Below are 21,259 nucleotides of genomic sequence, written 5' to 3'. Positions count from 1 at the left end.
CTGTCTGCTCACCTTTCATTATACAACTAAACACAAAACTCTCATTTTCATAACTGAAAGACATTTTCACTGTTTCTTCTTGTTTTCTTTGTCTTTTCCTTGGGAGTGTGAAGTGACTGTGCTGAACTTAGCACATCCTGACAAAGAGGTGGAATTATGTGCTTTTCCTTGACTTCATCTGAGGATAAGGCACTCTAGCACAACTCAGATTCTTCAGATAAGAATAATAGGCTCAGAAGTGAGAAAGATAAATGAAATGAAGAACAGAATCTAGAGTACTGTACTTCTGCTAGCATTAACATACTTCCAGTTTAACTGTGGATTTCACAGGGTAAAACCCTTGATCTATGGCAGTTTAGGATGTTTAGGATGTGATGTCTCTGAAGTATATGCGTGTTTTCCTTTAACTGATAGTTTTTCTTTTGCAAATGCTTAGACTCGTTTCTTAAACATGCAAATGATGTTGTTTATGTTAAAAGTTGAACAGTACTTTCCTTCATTAATTTGACAGATAATTTCTGGCTCCACTTCAAAATTAATATTTTGGGAACACCTTAGCATAATTGTTTCAGCCAACTTTGAAAATAAAATTAAAGGAAAATATATTGTTTTGTTTATGTTGAAAAAGTTATTCAATTCTTTCAATTTTCTATTATCTCGGGCATCTCAGTCATACAGAAGAAGGTGCTTAGAGATCAGAAGAGAGGTGATGGTAACAGACGTGGCATTCCCTACTGACTAGTTTACCTGCCTCTTGCCTGCATGCCTGTGATATGGCAACAAAACACACAAAGAGGATCTTCCACAGAATTAGAAACTGTATCTGGTGGTGATAGAGATGGGAATCCTAAACCAGCTGAAGGGAAGCCATCGCTTCTGTGGGGATGCTTGTTGTAATCATGGTCTGTCTTATCCAGACTTCTCATAACTCTGAAAGTTACCCCTGTAGCAAAAGCCGCTCAGTGTACCAGAGGTGTTTCAGTTTTGATCCCTCTCATACTCCAGACATTTCTCCTCACCCACACACACCGTTTCCTTCTTTGGAAATTGGGTCTTTCCTACTGTGTGCACAAAAACCTGTCAGCCTGCGTCAGCCATTGGCTGATTTCCCCGAAATTCAACCACATGATAGAAGATAAAAATATACCATGCTATATGCCAGAGAACCCACACAAAATAAAGCTCTTCATGTCTATCTTTACTTTGGTATAGACTTCAGTCAGGGTTTCTTTAAGACAGTCAGCTACAATGCACAAATCCAGAAGAAACCAGGCCCCCTAATTCATAGCTCAAAAAAATCATCCAGTTCCTTGACAGCACTGATAACAACCTTTGAACTCAGAGCACGAACTCAGCAGGATTCATCCTATAATTGTGCAGGGCCCTTGGCAGCCACAGCTAGTGAGACCATCATATAGAGGGACTGGTACTTTTATATGCAGTTTACTCCAGCCTCGCATCCATAGCACCCAGGGCTGCAGTATCAGCCCCTGCTTTTAAATATACGGGAAGCTACCCAGTTCCTTTAATGGTTTTAAGGTCAAGTAATAACTATTACAAAATAATTCTGTTTAAAAGAGATTTCCATTCTAGGAAGAAATCCAATAAACAAATTCCCAGTGGAGGTAATTTGCGTAATTTCAATGTATTCCACAGAACGACACCATTCTAGATTAACTAAAAAGCTAGATTCAAAACACAGCCTTTTACTTTGATTAACAACTTGGCAAACACTTCAGTCGTACTCAATTTACACAAAGTATAAAATCCTTGCTGTTCTTTAGTATTAGCAGAAGCTTCGCCCTCTTAATCATTTAAGGTAATACCATGAGGTGGTCACTGACCTGGTTGAATAATAAGAGAGACAGTCTCTCAGCTTTACAGTATCCTTCAAATAAGCTAAAATTGTCACTTTTTCTGCAAAGACACAGTCTCAGTAATTTATTCAACACTGCCATCTGCACTTCTCATAAAGGAAATGCATAATTTTTGTAATAAAACATGAAACATTAAAGAGATACATAAAGCCAAATATTTGGCTTAAATTTACATTGAGTAAAATATTTTACCAACAGTGTTAGCCTTCAGGTTAGACATCCTTACCTTCTCCTTCACAGCATTGCAACTTCCATACATGAAAAATATAATTAGTTTATAGCTGCAAAAGTATTTGACTCCCAGCCCTAATACCAGATACAAGTCTTAGGACTCTTTCCCTGAATTATGGATATGAGGTTCATATCCTAGCCACTGTATTATTTTGAGTAGCTGATGAATCCTTGCCATACTCTGAAAGCACAAGGATGCCCCATCATAACCCATGGACATACATTGTTAGTATCAGTTCCTTAGACCTAACCAAAATATTTTATATATAAATTCAGATTTTTCTCAAGATGAAAATTGCATAATTTTAAAAGATTTACTACACTTTCCACAATATTATACAACTTTCTGTAAATCATTTAGAAAGTTTTTAGTATTGAAATCCTTGTTATTAAATGATTTTCATAATGCAAGACTTCCACAAAATGTTGTCAAAAACATTAAAAATGGGCTTGTTCAAGATAAGTGAATTGGAAACATCTTCCATGTTTTGCCATGCAATTACAACGTACTTCTGTTTTCATGAAGCTTTGCTTTTAAGGGATAATCTGTCTTCTTCTAACAAAACCCAATGAGCCCTTAAATCCAAGTCCAACTAAATTGGCTCAATAGAAGATGGACAGCAAATGATTATCTGCATCTCTAAATTTCTTTGTCAAAAGCAGAGATGTGACAGGTTTGTCCCACCCAAATTATATCTGTCTTTCTTAAACATGTTTGAGGCTAGTGGCAAAGTGAGAACAACTTTACATTTGGTGATTAATTCAGCTGGAAGCAGGCTCTAAGGAATGTTTAAATTTATACATAAACTAGAAGAAGAGGCAGGGGAAGGACAGAGAACTGGGTTTATTTCCACAACACACTGCATCAGAAATTAGAAATTGTCAGAAGCAGAAGATCCACGTGTAAATCCCCACTTCACAGGCAGGACTGCTCTCATCTGTTTTCCAGATGAGTTACTGTGCATGAGGCAGAAATTGCACCACCAGGATAAAGAGTCTCTGGATACAGATACAACATATTGTTGGTGAATACTGCCAGGACTCAGGTACGGACTATGGCAGCATCATCAATTAATTTCACACACATTCAGCAGAATAATATTTATAAGGCCTTCACAAGCTAAAGCTTCACTGCTGAGAGAGCTGCCTCCATCGTCAGTTAAGAGCTGAGTAGAGATTTTTGTGAATGCTAGTGACATCTAAATACTGGCATCTAAAAGAGGATTTACTGCCTATATGTTCCTGCAAATCAACCCTAAAGAGATTTTTCCCATCCTAGGCTTTCAAAAATAAAAGATTAATTGATCATCAATAACATTCTGAATCTTCTTGGCAAATTCTTGCTGGATATAAAAAGTAGCTAATCATGTCAATCCATTTTCTTCTGTTGTTTTCATGAAATATCATACGCCTCCAGGCTGGAAAAGTTTCCTCTTTTTTGATATTAGGATAGTTTCAGGAAACTGAAGTAACCTCCAGACAGTTGAGTGAAATTGCTGAGGGAAGGGTGCAGGAGTACAAGTGTCATTTTACAGGCAATTCATCATTACTCTTTGCTCTCTGGAAATTTAGCCCTTCTACAGTCTACCCTTGAATTTTATCTTTTGTTCCTTCAGAGAGAAATGAGTCAGAAAGTTTAATAGTTTGGCAGCAAAGCTTTGAAAGACACTGACCTTAGAAACGAAACCCAAGGCAGTATCAGAGAAAAAAGCGAATAGACAGTATTCTCAACGTTGCAAAACCACTCTTGAAAATCTGCTAGAAAGTGATTTAGAATTATCCTATTTAAAATATAGCTACTCTGTAATTATTGTCTTCAGTTTAAATCTCATGAGACCAGTTCTCCTGAAGATGCACTGGTATGTCATCATTACTGGCAGGCTTTATATGCATGTATCCAAAAAAAAAAAAAAAGTGTAGAGATATTTACTTATAATTTTGCTGTGAAAGTTAGCATGGCATTGGTAATTGCACAAGTCCATCTGACAAAATAAAAAATCTCTCACCAAAGCCCACAGATCATCAAAGGTATTATGGTTCTAAACAACAGTGCTCTTACTTACAGACTGTTGCTTCAGGACCACCCAGCTAAGTCAGTTAGCAATAACCTCCTGCTGTAATACCACCTAACTGTATTCCTGCAAGTCATTAGCAAAAGAGTAGCAGGATCTTGTCAAAAATGCATCAAGACAATCGTCACCTGAAGGGAAGAAAATTGTATACTCCATCAAACGCTGTCAAAAACATCCTAAGGGAAAGGACAGCCCTCAAATGTTCTCACAGGGATTTAATCATAGGCACAGCTGTTAAATAAATTATTTCCCTGATGTTACATTGCATTGGTACCCCAAGCATATCTATGTCATTTTTCTGGGAAGAAACTAAAACAATTTTCTATATGATACACAGCAGCATTGTTGGATGGTGTTGTCTACCTCTTTCTTCAGCTCAAAAAAAAGGTGTCCAATCTCAGTTTGAGTATTTATTCATGGTATAGCAAGAACTTGACCATTTGTCAGATACAGCATGATCACTGGTCACATTTCTAAATTAAAAAAAAATAGTGGAATGGAAGCAGAGATAATGCCAACATCCAGTGTGTTAACTTGGACCACCTTAAACACACTTCTATTCCTTTAAGATCAATTATTCCTATTTTTCTGAAGAATACTGCTACTGCTATAAAAAGTGTAATTAAGAAGTGTAAGTGTATAAAAAACGTAGCCTTCTGCCCCAGTTTAATTTATAGTTTGGTACAGAATGCTTTAATTTGAAAGTATTATCAAATAAGCCTTTGCAATACACTGATAACAAGTTTAAGAGTGTCTCAGAATAGCACTCTGATCATGGACTGCGTAAATCATCCATTGAGTTTCACCTGCATTCTCATAAAAGCTGCTTTCCAGATGTGGATATTCAGGCTTGGCACTTCTCAATAGCGTAGAATTGCCTCAGTAGTAAGCAGAAAGGATTCTGCTGAGAAATGTAGGCTAAGCAAGCTAGACAGGTTAAATACTTTCCTCCTGTTCCTACAAGTATAGCATATTATACCAATGTTCCTACAAGTATAGGATATTACACCAATGAAGGAGAAAGCGAGTCTCTGACTCCTGGTGTGCCAGACACCATGTCACCTCTCACCCGGCACTCACTCAGCTGTGCCATGTAGGTTCGGGATGTGCAGAGCCCATAAGGGAGAAAGAGTAACAGAACTTCGACACTCTTTCTCACAACAGACCTGGTGAAACCTCAGTGTTCATGTACAGACCAAGAGAGTGGCAAAGCACAGGCAGCATGGGAGGCAGGAATCCCACGCACAGCCTGCACCTGCTGCGATGCCCCAGTACAGAAGGCATGAGTCTGCGAGAGCGTGTGCTCGGGCAGGGACAGAGCGATGCAGACGGTTGCAGGGAGTTTGCGTTTAAATGTTATCCATTAATTGGAAGTTACATTATCAGTAGCAGTCAAATGAAGTGTGATATTTTCTGACTGAAACATTTGTACCAGCTAACAGTGTCCCAGTGAAGCCTTCCTGAAAACTGTGACACATTTGAACAGCAATCTTCACAGTCAATAGAGGAGAGGAGAGAGTTGGAGTATCTTCCTAGTTCTCAGTGGTGCTTGAGGCACATGATCACAACTAGGATAATAACATTCTGTATCCTGAGCTGTTTCTGTACTTCAGAAACAGAAGAATTACCTAAAGGGGTTATTGTTGCTTGACCATTATGAGTATTTCTAATGTGGAATTAGGTCTCAGACTTCAGAAAATTGTCGCCATTATTTACGTGAACAGAGTCAAAACAGAACACTTACGGGATAGAATGAGAATACGGAGGCTGGGTAACAGCTGTCAGAAACCTGCAGTTTCTAGTCACTAACTAAAAATGAAAAAGTTCACATAAAAAGGTGTGATTATTTGTCAGTAAGCCTTAAAGTACACCCTTTGCAAGCACCCCCAAAGAGAACCCTGGCCATACTTTACTACGCAGCTGTAGTATAATATTCAAAGTGACTTTACACAACTTCATTGTTCTGAGTAATGAAACCAGCAGAAATATGAAGTAAACCCAGTCTAGTGTCTTTAAAAAGGATTTATTCCGAAGTTTGGAAGGTGATTAGGATTTTAAAATAAACACGTTAATGACTGATGAAACACATTTAGGGATGCCACATTTCAGATTCATAGCTTGCTATGCAGCTAAGAAACTGAAAAACTTGCCTGTTGATCTATTTGATTTTAATGATGTGCAATAAACACTGCAACTAGATGTACTATTACATATTTACTGAAAGTTATTGCACGTTAATTAACTAGCTACTGTCTTCTCAGAAGTGTGAAATATATCAAAGCTATATAGTTTTCCAATAGCCTCATTTTCATATTTGCATATTCAAGTAAGATATTTATGTTGACTGAAATTTCTCTACTGGGAAGTGCTACCATATGTGCCAAAGCATTTATATCTCCCTTAAAATGCCAAAATTAGGTACAGCTATATAAATAAGACATTACTATCGCCTAGTCTGTGTACTAGCAGAAGGGTGGGTATCCTATCACACAAAAGGTTTGGCTGTGACTATGGTATTGACCTGAGACTTGAAAGAATAGACCACAAGATGTTTTTTACCTTCAGCATATTTTTTTCTGATGATCAATTGCATATACTGTTGTAGATTTCCTGATACTGAGCTACTGAAAACATTTTGACACATTCAAAGACCTCCATTTAAGTTTCTAAAATGAGTGGCACTCAGGTGATTGGTGTCATTGGCAAGCAGATGCTGAGCAGATTAATGAAATGTTTTATAGTTTGAAAGTAATACAGAAAGCACATCAAGAGTCAAAGCAGGCATTACTTTTCTTTGGCAAAACTTTGGTCAAACTTAAAAACACATGAACAGATCTCATGAAATGGAGACAAGAGAATACTTGTGGAGAAATTTAAACTTGCACAGGAATTATATGGAAGGCCTCCAAACACATTGTACCCAAGCACAGTAGATCATGATCTTAAGACTGCTCTGGATTTTTTGTTATGCTTTCTATTGTTGTGTTGTTTCTTTCTTTCTTCTTTTTTTTTTTTCTTTAAATAACATACGTAGGAAGAAAGAAAGAAAGAAAGAAAGAAAGAAAGAAAGAAAGAAAGAAAGAAAGAAAGAAAGAAAGAAAGAAAGAAAGAAAGACAGACACTTAAGTATCTGCTTTGCTGTTTAAACTTTACATAGTTTACAACAGGTCAGCTTTCCCAACTCCCACCTCAGCCAGGGACACAACTGCAGAACAAAGTCATTCAGTCTTTCCCTCTCCTCTGCTCTTGGTGTGTGGTAATCATTCACCAGGTTTGGTCTTTAAATGTTCCTCCCACATCCCTTGTTCAGACTCTCCTTAGAAAGTAAGCCCTTTTTAGTTGCCCTCTGCCTATTTTCCTGACTTATCTCGTCTGATACTTCTTTCAGCACTTGCATATGCTGCAACTAGACTTATTTTCCCCTATTTCTTACCTAAGTTAACCCTACCCTGTGCAAGTTTTGTTGATCTCATCACAGTATTAAAGCAGAAAGACTCCATGACCCCTAGCAGTACAACTCTTTTGACTTGAGGCAAAGCCTGATGTAAAAATACAGATATTGTTCAGCTTAATTCAAAGATTGACAGTGCCTGTCATGGATGTAAAGATCACACCTTGTATTTTGTCAAAGACATTGGTTCATCAAAATCATGCATGGAAACTTTATCTGATGTCCAGTAAAGTACTGGTCAAACACACTGAAAAAGTAGGGCTGGGTTCTGGGTGAGACTCTGAACTTTTTAATCATGTATCAAGAGAGACCCTAATCTGCAAAGTAAGAAGAATGTATCTGCTCCCTCCTTTCCCCCCTCCCTCCCTCCCCTTTATTTTCAGAATTCCGGAAATGTGTCTGTTAACAAATTTGATCTCAAAGACCATATAGAGGATGTGTCAGAACGAGTAACTAGATAGCATATCTTCATAAGGGCAGTATTTTGCAAAGTACTTTCCTCCAAGGTAAAAAGGAAACCCTTGCAATTCTTTGTCTTTGAACCACTGCCTCCTCTAACCAGACCAGGCACTGTCCATTTTTTACAGTTTGCCCTTGAAGACAGGTTCGAGTAATAAAGCTAAATGTGATCCCATTTTATGAAAAGGCAAATAGCTGGCATAGAATTAATCTTGCAGAAATGAAGCAGGTGATAAGTCAGATAAGAACCAAGCCTCCTTGATCTTATTTAGGACTCTCTTGAACCTCAGCCAGAGAAATGGAAATCTATGAAAGGGTACCTTACTGAACTGCGATGGACTATATCCCAGAGAAGATTAAGCTGCAAGATAGACATACCTTGATGGATTTATTTCATTAGACTGCAGAAGAGAGGGACAGTAATGTGAAGAAATTCTAGTTTAAATCACTGAGCCAATTTTATTTGGGATGTAACTAAGCTAGATCGCAATAGAACTATAAACAGAATAAATTTGTCCCCTAGGACTGATGTCTTGATTTTGTGGCTTAAGTATTTGATTATTTACCTGCTAAGTTAATTTTATATTACATTACCTTTTTTTGTCTAAAGTAAGCTAACTAATTTTCATCCTTGTGGTCAAAGCCATTATCTCCAATGCATTTATTCAGATGGTACGTTTCACTTTAAATTTGATTCCAGCTCCCACTGTATTGCTTTCTAATTACATTTCCGGTGGACATTTCACCCCGGTATCTGTATGAGATGAGTTATTCACAGTTAGAATTTTATTGCACCTAAATTACAAGTTTGGAATGTTGCTTCACATGTGATTAGTTTGAGTAATTGTCAAGAGTCTGCTGAACAGCCCGTGTTCACTGAGACGAGGCCTGTATAAATTAGGCAGGGAGTGGGTCTACCAGGAGAGTTTGTGCAGTAGATAAAGACTCTGCTATTGCTAGCAGTGTTTTCATGTGTAATTAGAAAATGCATTGTTCTCCAATTAAGGAAATTAATTAAAATCGAGCAGATGGTAATCAAGGCATATTGCAATATAATTTTCTCTGGCACGTGCATTACTCATAGGTGCTATCAATGTACAGTATTGGGTTTACATTGTAAATTTAGCTCTGGGATACAATATCCTTACCCTCTATTCCTTAATATACTCTTCTCACTCATTCTTTCCAACTAGTTTTCATCTAACTGCACAATAAATCCTTTGGTACACATAAAAGGTATTGGCTACAAAGTATAGAATTCATTATGGGATTTTTTTCTTCTCCTCCGCAGTAATCCTGGTCAACAACAACAACAAAAAGCTAACAAGCAAATATTTCATCAACGAAAACTGCAAATTGTTATGTGTGGTGTGATGCCACTGATCATGTCAGGCAATAAGAATGATCATCATAATAACAACACCTGAAAACTGATAATGTTGCAGGTTATCAGAAATTTAACATTCTCCATAAAAATGTTTGACTCAAAAATTGAAGCATTTTTTATTTGCTTTCAAAATGCCTTAGAGTTCCCAAGAGATGGTAGATAATGGACCACTAAGCCTCCGGAAGGAACAACACCTGACAAAAATAAAAATCAGTCCCAATGAAAACATCCAGTCCATGTGTACTTCATTTATCAAAAATACTTTGGGATAACAGAGACACTTAGAAAACTCAGGGCTGAAAGCTTAAAACATGCAAGTCACAACAGCTTGAGTAGCCCTTCTACCTTCAGTCATCCAGAAGTGTTTGGTTATGTTGATCTCCTTAACACGGTTAAGATACACATGCACACTCCATGTGATTCTATGGTGGTGATCATGCATAATTCTAACATCTTCAGATTTTAGTGCAAACACATGCAAAGAGATCTTCTCAGGCCTTTTTTGATCTGTTCTAGTTGGTAATGATGCCTATTTCCCTGCACAAGGCTCTAAATATGCTCCATTTTTAGCTGAGTTTGGCAGAAATGTGTAAAGTAGCTCAGACTTAGTGTTGGGAAATCAACGTGTTTGTGACTAACAGCTTGGGGAGCGGGAGGGATGACACGTAAAAGCTCTAATGGCTGATTTTTAAAGAACTAAACAATTGGAGCTCCTTGGCATGCTAAGACGTGAAAACAAGATAAAAAGAGAAATATACAGTTCCACAAGGAATATCTGCTGTGACTTTCGCCTCTAGCAGAAAATTCAAAGTGTGTCTCTGAAGTGCAGAGCTAACATAAGGCTGCATTTCACAGTGACACTTCAGGCACTGCTGAGGATCAAAGGGTACATCCTCAGCCATCCCTCCTTGCATGGGAGACATTGGCCCATGCTCCTTAAGGGGAAATCCCCTATAAAAGCTCTGTTGCACGTCTTATCACACCCAACTTTGCAGGGGGCTAACAAACACCTTACGCCCCACTGAAAGGCACCTGCCCACCTTGCTCTACTTTTTTTTCTACATCTAAGAAAGCAGTGCAGCCTAAATTCATAACTTTCACCACAATTCACCTTCCTCATCAACAACAGAAAGGCTTCTTGCTTCTTCAGTCTCAACTGAGGCCAACACTCACAGTGTCTGTGTTACTGTAACACTCCTGCACAGGTGAATGCTCCTGCCTTGACTTAGTTAAGGCTCTTAAAGCCACTCATCAAGGTGGCTCCTTGAAGGAAATGTTAATTGTATTTTTTTTCCCAGTGAAGATATTACTTTGCTGTTGTATAAGGAAACACATTTATTTTGAGCAGTCCAACCCTGGACTGTTAACTAACGTATTCTAAGTGCAAATACAGGAATCAACAAGAAAAATGTTGAGGAAAACCTAGAAAAAGGTTAATCTCCTTTCACTTATTTGTCTGGTAAACTGTGCTACTTTAGAGACAAGTAATTAGAATTTTCACATTTTTTATGTATCTGTCATTACCTACTCTAAACATATGCTCAGGCAATATAATTCCCTTAAACTTATATATGTACATATATATTTATATATATATATGTATATATTATTTTTGTTAACTGGATAAGCAGTAATAATGCTCTCTTCAAGGACTTTGAGAAAAGAAATATGGTTTATTTTTTGGATTTTTTTTCATTGAAGACTAAGTAAAAAATATTCTGAATGTTTTATATAATTTAAAACATTTCCTTTTAGATACTTTATTAAAAAAAAAAAAAAAAAAAAAAACAGATATGCAAAGAAATTTTTACTTAAAACTATTTTACTTGAAATAACGAGGCTGAGCGGATCACAGAGACCTGTGTTGTGGTAGTTTAGAAATACTGAGTCATCATGATCTGGGGTTCAGTTGTTATAAAATAAAGACTTTTTGTGCCAAAACATAGAGCTACACAGAATGGCAGAGAAAAACAAGCAAACATGGCAAACTGATTTTTTGGGTACTTAAATACCTTCTTAATTCTAATGTCAAGTTCCTGGTATCATTGGAAATGCTTAAAATAGCAGACATGCTGTGAGAAATGAACAGCTATTATGCAAATGAAAAGCTATTTGCATTAGGTATGTAACATTCTGGCCCAGCTTTGCAGTTAATAATGCAACCTTAGGAAAGCTGTTTCACACTACCATTTGTAAAATGAAAGTAATACTTATTTTTTGAAGATGACCACGACCTGAGCAGCAAATGCCTACAGAAGTTTTTCAGATCTTCATATTGACAGAATAATGCCATTGTAGCTTTCTAAATGAAAAGAGGACCTTGCAAATTCAGATTTTAAGGACTTCATTTGACAAAGTCAAAATTAGAGTCGTCTGATCTAGAATGCTTTGGGTAGCTTGCTTTTCTAGGCATGTTAGCTTGTACATCTCTATCAGACTGTATTGATACAGCACGGGTCAAACAAATTCAAAAGTAGACCAGAGAGAAGGTAGATCTGAAGGAACACTGTATGTAAAGCTGTTACATGAAATGATGTCCACCTCTATTTCTTTATGTTAGGTTTTATATTGAATTGTCTTATTTGCTATGACTCTTCTGTTCCAGTGTCCTTTATTGTCACCTAGCAAGTCCATGAGATCGCCCGGAACTGTGGATAAGTTAATGCAGAATAAGCATTAATAAGAATAATGGTCAGAATAAGAAACAGAGAATAAAAATAAAGATGAGGTCAAAAATAACTCTCTGCATTCAGACTATATACAATGAAGATGAAGGAAGATGAGAGGAGGCATTGATGAGAGCCCTGAATCTGGAAATCTGTTGAGGAGAGCATGGAGAGAATAGCCCTTCTGTGGCAAAAGTGAAGATTTACCTCCTCATTTTTAAAGTTAAAAGGAGTTTCCTAAACCTCTGCAAAACTTTTCTAATTGTTCACACAGTAGCACTAGCCATGGAATGACTCCATAAAAATGGGATTCCCTTTCTGCTCTCAAATTGAAGTCAGTTTATCACATTTAATAAAGATTACCAACAATCCAGAACATACATTTCTCAGACTGCCACAAGGATAATAGATGTGTCTAGTAACAGTGGGTTCAGAAAACATTAGGCCTTTGACAATAATCAATCCACAGACCAAGAATTGCCTGTACTAGAAAGAGTAAAAACAGAGAGAAATCAAAATGGAAATAGAGAACTGAGCAGCAAATCTGACCCTCCTTCTTCTCCCTATTCAGTCTAAGTGCCTCGATGTCAAATCCATTATGGCCAAATGGAAAAAAATGAAATAAAAAACAATGAATGTAATTAGTTTCCATGCAGAATTAGCAAGGAACACTTGATTTATAAAAAGGTAAGGGATTCTCTTCCTTTAGTTCTTCTCATTCCTTTTGCACTAAAAGTGACTGTTTAGCATGAAAACTAAAACTTCAAAAAGGAATGCTTCACTGTAAATCAGGTGCTTCCATCCTCTGCATAAAAAAATTAGTATAAATGGAAAGAAAGGAAAAGAATTTCACTTTCTCCCTATCTCACCATGCAGATAAGAAGCAGTATACCTAGCATGAGAGATTCAAGTCCCTACAGCTTGAGTTTAGGCCAGATCTTTCAGGAAAGCAGAGTTTTGTACATCAAATATACACCAGTGTCCAGATTCAGAGTTTGCCTAGTTATTTCCTTCTTAATGTTACTGTTGTGGCAGGCTGAAAAATGTCTTCTCTATTGTACATTAGGGAATATATCACCTAGCCTCACTGCAATCAAATGAGCTTTCAGACCTCTACCGAGGTCTTCCAGATTATTAGAGGAAACAAATGGGATACTAGGCATTTTGATTCACTCTTATTCACATAGCTTTCTGTCTGCCATCTGTTAAACAAATCAGAGATCTTAAATGCTGTTATAGACTCAAGGTAACTTTCTACTGCACCCAGATGTCTCCTTTGAAAAGATGTTATCAATTAACAGTTGCTACTAGTTTTATATGAACACCTTGCAGGCTTTTTCACATAAGTTATTAATATATCACTTCTCTCTACATTGAGATGTGTACCAGTGCATCTATTTCTATGTATACAAACACACACATCAATGTATGATTACATGTGTCAAAAACTATTGTATTAATTCATGGTTGAAGTTCAGCATGGTTGAAACCTTCATTCTGCTCTTTTAGCTCATGCACCTTGGAGCTCTCTGATTACTTTTTCAATATTAAATACAATAATAGGCTAATCTTTACCCTAGTTTTGATTAAAGCTTGCAGCTGCAATATATTTTGATACATTGAAAAACATATTTCTTCACTTTCAGCATGAGATTTGTGGGGGAAAAATCATTTTAGCTGTAGCAAAAATTAAATGAGGTTGCCAAACTCTCCTGCATTTCTTTAAGTAACACAACCAGGAAATATCTCTTGCAAGACAAAAATTAGAAGACCAGCACTAAAAAAGAAAATTATTTTTCAACTGGATGGTGAGAAGAATTTAGCAAGTGTCACTTTGGCTTTTTCAGACTTTCACTGGCAGAAAGCATCTTGTTGACTGAAGATGAATCTAATTCTTTCAGAAAGCTGCTAGAGTCACCAGGCTCCCCTAGCATAAGCGCACACACACACACAAAAAAAAAATCCATGCATACTATGCAGCAGGACCTGTGAGATGAACCCAATCTGCTTAGCTAATGCTGAAACCAGAAATGTTCTAGTGACATTAGTGACACTCCTAGACTAACATCTGCTGCTTTCACAGCTGCTCAGGTGTCCTTGTGCATGCTGTGCTATTTACCTCGCGTGGCCAGGACAGTACCAGACCAGGCATATCTTCACTGCGCTCCCATGAGCAGAGTGGACTTGCTGACATGGTTTCATGTTTTCCTGACACTGTGGCTAGCAGCAAAGGTCTGCAGTCTCCCACTAATATTAATGCAGCTACTGATGCTTTACGAATTTTATTTTTGCATCTTCAGGTTTAAACAAAGAGTCACCTGAGACAATTTCTAATTCAACTCTCAAAACCTATTATCTATGAAATCTCTGGCCTTCCTCAATAGAAAAATCATACTTCGTTGTGTGGAATAGCTATTCCTACGAACCAACATTTCAGACAACATGGACAAAGCAGTCTTATTGACTTTCACTTTTTCAGTATACCGAATTAAAAGCAGAAGAGCACACGGAGGGAAAAGTTTCCAGCGTCATTCTATTGCCATCTGGTGATCATACCACGGAACCACCTGCATTTGTATTTAAACCAGGAGGTCACAATCGGGATCCCAAGTGTCTGTGGGTCCATGAACTATCTCTAGGAGGACTGAGAAATGTCAGGAAAAAAATATAGTCACTCTCAATAGTCCTAGATCCTAAACTCAGTATTCAATTTCTCTTGGAAAATTTAACGGGTCAAAACATCAAAGAATACTGATAATCATTATATACCTATATATATACACAAATATATGTGTATGTATGTGTGTGTATATATATATACATATGTAGTAGAGCAGTGTACGTACGTGCATGTATACATATATAAAATTCAACTGCAGCCTTGCAATAAAAAATAAGAATGGGCTTGCAAGCAAGCAGAAAACATGGTGTAATAGACTCTTTTTTCTTTTTCCCCTTGCACACATTACTTACTCACAATATTCCAATAACAAATCCAGCTACAAAGATCACGAAGTTGTCTTAAATATATTAACAGTTTGGGGAGCAGGCATTTCAGGTATCTTCTGAGTTCTAAATACATGAAGCTCATATTTTTGAAGGACTTTCTGCTACCTTGAAAACAAACAAAATTAAAAACACATCTATGATCCTGATACAACCTTTTGATTCATGAACATGTAGGGTTAAGAAAGCTATTTTGTATTGGGAGATATGGGGTCAACTCACCAAGTTTAAAAACATGGTCATGTTGTATTGCTCAAGTTTAATGTTTCAGGGACTGCCCCAAAAACTAGATAGTTAAGGAATCTTTCAATTTAATAAACCATGTGTTAGTAATAGATGCCCTTATCTGGATAAATAACAAGATGTTCCATTTTCTCCTCTTCCCTAAAAGATAATATTTCATGTTCAAAAATAAAAATAAAAAATCTAAACCATTACATTTCAATGTTATAGTTCAATTTTGTTTTGGTCTAAACCAATACAACTTGCTTTCACATATTTTTTCAACCAGTTTATTACATGCTAAATGAATCTGAAGTTTTTCAGCTCCAGAGTAAAAAATATGTTATAAAAGCAATAACTATCACAGTAAAGTTAACAATAGCAATTAATCTAGCACTAGTGTCTCCAGTAAATTTGAATTTCTCTGTACTCATTAAATTCCAAACTTATGTCATTATACAGAGTTTTCCCCATGATTCAAATATTTTCTACATCATCTCTCTTGCCTCTGGTTGTCAAACCATTATATTTCATTTCTTTCTAGCCCTTGTTTGTTCTGTTGGGATTCTTTTATTTTGTTTAGATTCCATAGGGCATCAATCAGTTTGTTTCATCCTTTTTCTCTGGAGCCGAAATCTTTCCACATATGAAAAACAACTCTTTGGTTCTCTAAAATTTTAGACTTAATTTTAACTTTAAAAGATAAAAAATCTGCTGAGGAATTCTGCTAAGGCTGCCCTAGCTATTAGGCAGCGCTTTATTTATGAGCCTTTGATTTCTTCAGAACACGGTTTATTAATCAGATTAATTTTGGGCAGATATAAAATTCTCAGCAGAGTCACTGAAAAAGTTTCCTAGACTCCAATGGGCTTTAGATTAGATTATTGATAACTATTACTATGTATGTGTTTAGTCTCCGGGGCCTAAAAATTAAAATTCCACTTCATATTAAACATTACACATTCAAAACATGTCTGGCAGGTTAAATACTCCTCCATTCTTCTTCCAGCTAAACCTCAAATTTAACTCTATAATTTTTCCAAAGCAGATAACTTTATGTCATGTTTGCTATAGCATGTCTAAGACATTTTCCTTACAGCAGTCACAATACATGTTTTTTTATATTAGCAATTTAGAGCTTCTAGTAAGATAAGTCTGGGTTCTTTGTGCCTTTGAGAAACATTCACCCAATTTGTGGTCCTTTCAGCAGAAAGTTGTCTGGTTTCCCTACTAGCTAAAACATGCTGACAAGCTTTCACCCCCAGGGCTAGATGGAACACGATGGCAACTCTTTCTCAACAGTGTTTGCTGAAACTCTTACATCCTGCATGAGATACTTTATGGGGATACATACAAAATGCTCCCCGGGGCAGGAGAGAGACCAGGCATCCTGTTCTGCAGAGTCCTAGGCTGAAGACAAGGAGCTGAAGAGAAGGAAGCATCCCCTTTCTATGTCCCTACTGTTCATTTTTGTCTAAACCTAAACTTGCATCTGAATCACACAAGCTAGGGAGATTAATCAGCTGAGGTTTGCTGTTGCCAAAGAAGCCAAGCTACCCTAGAGGCTTGGTGCAAACACAGTCACTGCTGACTGCCGCAGACAGGTGAGTGGGTTTAGATTCAAGTCTAAACAATAAAACACATAAACTAGAAATAAAATAAATAAATAAATAAATAAAACGGCTGTGACCATCACAATAACAAGCATACTTAGAAAACAAAATCCAGATTTTACTAAAGAATCCTGTCTGGTGAATGAAGTCATTTAACTCATACTCCATATGAACTACTCCATTTTACTAAATGAATAAACCATTCTACAAGCTTCTAGGTAACAAGTAAATATTTCTACCCAACAACCCAATCAATGTTGGAATGCAGGACATCAAAAATACATGTGGGTGAGATGTGATTCAAAACATTTTGGGATGACCCTAGAGTGAACTTATTACTCTTGAGTGCCAATAAAATCTTGATGTTATCTAGTCCCATGAAGCAACACTGCAACTCATTTAGCCAGTGTCATTATTTTCATTTATTTTACAGTGAAATCCAGAGTGTTTTGTGTTTGTTTGTTGGCTTTTTTTTTCATTCTTTATATTATATTTTCAGCTTTTTTTTTTTTTTTTTTTAATAGCTAACACTAGATGGTGCTTTCTGATGAGAAAACCCTAGGCAAATTTTTCTTTAAAACATACTATCGCTGCAGCACTGGAACCAGATAAAATGAGTGTTGCAGGCCTTGAGGAACAATGGCACCCGATTCTCAGTCCTTGCTTTTTTTTTCCTCAGTAAAAGAAACTCACTACACGGTCATTAAAGTGTAAGCTGCAGGACAAAATTAAGTTCCTTACTTCCTTTTTTTTTTTTTTTATTGTATGAAGCTCCAGTGTTATGAAGTTACCACATTTTTTTCATATTAAACATCAAAATAGTGACTGTAGTCATACACGGTATGCATATTCTATTCCTACAGATACAGGTATTTAAGGCTAATTTAACTAAGTATAAATATTATAGGTCTGTATAAAGTACTAAATATTATTAAACAACCCTTTTTTCATGGCGAGTGAATGTAAAATCTGATACTCCATGAGAAACAAAAAGGGAAAATGCAATTCCTATAATTTAAACACAGGAGTAAATAGTCTACATGAAATGCTTAAATAAAATAATAAAACATTTTTTTCTTATCTTTGCTATAAAGAAGTCAGTTGTAGCTTGCCTGGATCAGTAGCCCCTGATCCGTGGATATGTTCATTTCTCACATTTCCATTTGATAAAGAGGAAGTTACACTGCAGGAAAAATACTGCATGGTCAATGTTAACAATATGATGCTTTAAAAAAGCTTATTTCTCAAACCGTTATGCATTCCTAATAAGCCTGTAAGCCTCAAATGTGTGTTGTTTTTAATCAGATTAACAATTTTTTTTGCCAACACCTGCTAAGTATATTCATTCACTATGGAAAATAACTTAGTAGTTAAATAAATATAATGATCAATTATGCCTTTAATGAATCAGTGCTGCAAGTTAACATACTGGTAAGTAGGACATAGAATGAACATAGAGTAATTAGATCAAACTGAAGAACAAGCTCTATCTAATACCTACTTCTGCAAGGAGGACAATCACTAGCAATTAGTAATGTGTGATCTTCAAAACCAGCTGATGTATGCACTTGGGGAAATAGAGCAGGTGACCTTCCCACAGAAAACATTAAATTCTGCTCCCTGCAAGAACTGAGGCACTGCTGAAAGAGCTTCTTCTCCCACAGAATTTCTTATTCCCTCTGAAGGCACTAAATTCCCTCTGAAGGCACTAATTTATTTAACAGGGATTAATTGGTTGTGACTGGAGTGAACTCGCTCTCTTAGACATATGCAACCTGTTCCTTCACCGAAATTCCCAGGTGGTAGGGCATTTTGCTAAATAAATAGAGGTTGGAAAACTGAACCATGAGGTAGTGGGAAGGAAATCTCCTTCTCAAGACTACAAAAGTGATTTTGCTGATTAATTATATTTTATTAGTTAATTACATATTATATTCTCCCATTATACCTTGGATGAGAAATTGTATGGACTAATGTTGATGCAACAAAGTACCTCCAGGGAGACTCTAGGGGGATAAAATGCTTGTTACTTTAGAAGATGGCATGTTATATCCCAGTCAGACCTGCTTCCCATTCGCCATATGGAAAAAGCTCCTTCACCTTTCTAAAGAATGACAGAAAAAGAGGATCAGTTTTTAATCACCGAACTCAAGCTGTGTAAATTATGGGAGTTTTCTGTAATAGAAGGCTGCAGAAGAAGAACCTTTCCAGAATACAGTACTTCTGAGTTTCATTGCTATTTCTGTAAAACTGACATTTTTTTTATAGTGAATTTTATATATATATATATATATATATATATACACATATTAGTTTAGTTTTATTTATTTCTTATTTTTCCCCTGATGAAAATACAGTGATTGTTTTCAGGTCACGTGAACCTGTTCTGAAAAATCTTTACTTGTTGCATTCTATTTGAAGTTCATTTTGGATCCTTTCAACAATAGCCAGTATTTACCAAAGGCATCAGAATATTTTTCCTTTCCACCCTCCCCTGCATCATAGCTTCCTGACCAGATTACATGTCTCAGGATTGATCATAGAATTCATTTTCCAAATGAGTTCCAGACAGAATCCCTGCTGCCACCCTGTGACCCTACCCACAAAAGTAAATGTGGAGACAAAGCTTCAAAATAACATTGCAGTAGCCCGTATCAAGACAGTATGATGTCAAACACAGCTGTTACAAAATGTTTTTGCAATGCTGATAATCCCCTGTAGGCCACATTATTCATACAAGAATTTAATAATACATGTTAATTTTAGGAAAATGCTGATTATTTATTTTAACAACTTGACTTAGGATAAACATTGAATTACACTCTGAGCACTCTGAGATCTTTTCTTTTCTTTCTTTCTTTTTTTTTTTTTTAATTAAACCAGTAGAAAAATAATATATATATATATATATATATATAAAGAAAGTGCTAAAGTAACACAGAACATGCAATCCTATTTAATTTGTTTTGACCTCTTTCGTAGGAAGACAAAGTCAAGCAAGGACCACAGATACAGAACTGCTCTAAAAACCAGTTTTTGCCTTCCTCTGATGTTTTAATACTTTATTTGACAGTACTAAAAGTGTGCATGTAAAGGGTAGAGAGAACTTTTATGCATGAAGGTAAACTGATTGGATTCAGAACATTTGAGAACTCTGGAAAGAGTACGGTTTTCCCAGCAGCACTTTCTTCAAATGAAAAGGAAAAGATGTGGTCAGAAGCTTGACTCTCATTTCATTTATACCGGTATAAATCAGAAGTGGTGATAAATCTAGGAAATGATGCAGGGACTTTAGAACAAACTGTGAAATGTGTAATTTACAACAGCTTCAGAATAAAACAGTGCAGTCCTAGAACTAGTCAACTCAAAGACAGGAGAAAATAATGTTGCATAGAAACAACCCAGAATAATGCTTTCTCCTTCCATCCTAGGTCAATAGATCAAACCAGCCAGAGAAACATTATGGACACTATGATCTAGAAATATAAATAAATATAAATCTTGATAAGTAATGATTCCTTTAAGCATCAGTGAGTCTGAAAGATCATTTCACTTTTACCAAACACCCACATGAACTAACAGTGGTTCTCAATGATTCAGATGAACTATCAGAGTAGCTTCTAAAATACTAATTCAACTATGACTGTAATTGGGTGTTTGCTTGACTTGTAAAGACTGCAATAAAACTTTAGTGTTGGAATAAACAATTTTGTTAGCCATGTTCTCTGATTTTTTTCTTCTTTTTCCAACCTTATGAGTTGTACAGAAAACTCATCCCATTGCTTCTGCTGTCCAGTACTCTTTCCCAAATTGGATGTCTTGCTGCCTGCTTGAGGTAAGAGGGGTACAAGATGTCAGGGATATGACCTTCCCAGTGACAATGGCCCATATGGAGGGATTAACGGAAGACTATAGTCAACTCTGCTACTTACCTCAGAAGCCTATCTTAATCCAACATCTCCCCACTCCCTCACATTCTTCGACGTTGCACAACAGAACTGACAAACAACATAGCAAAGTTATTTTTCTTCAAAATTTTTCTGTTTGTTTCCTTACAGGCCTCCAAGGAGTTCATATACACCATGCCTTCTCTTGTTGCTAGCTAAGCTCTTCTTGACATGGTTGTCAGCATTAAAAAATTGTTTAAATTTTTGTTTGGTTGGGTTGGTTGGTGTTTTTTTTTTTTTTGTTTGTTTGTTTGTTTTTTCCACTTCTGTATGGAATGCATAACAAGTCCAACCAGCTAACAAAGTCATAGTCTTATTTACCCTTCAG

Source organism: Aythya marila, assembly GCF_965140915.1.
Source record: "Aythya marila genome assembly, chromosome: 9".
In the NCBI taxonomy this organism is placed as follows: Eukaryota; Metazoa; Chordata; class Aves; order Anseriformes; family Anatidae; genus Aythya; species Aythya marila.
The sequence above is the reverse complement of the archived record's forward strand: the minus strand, read 5'-3'. Positions refer to the sequence as shown.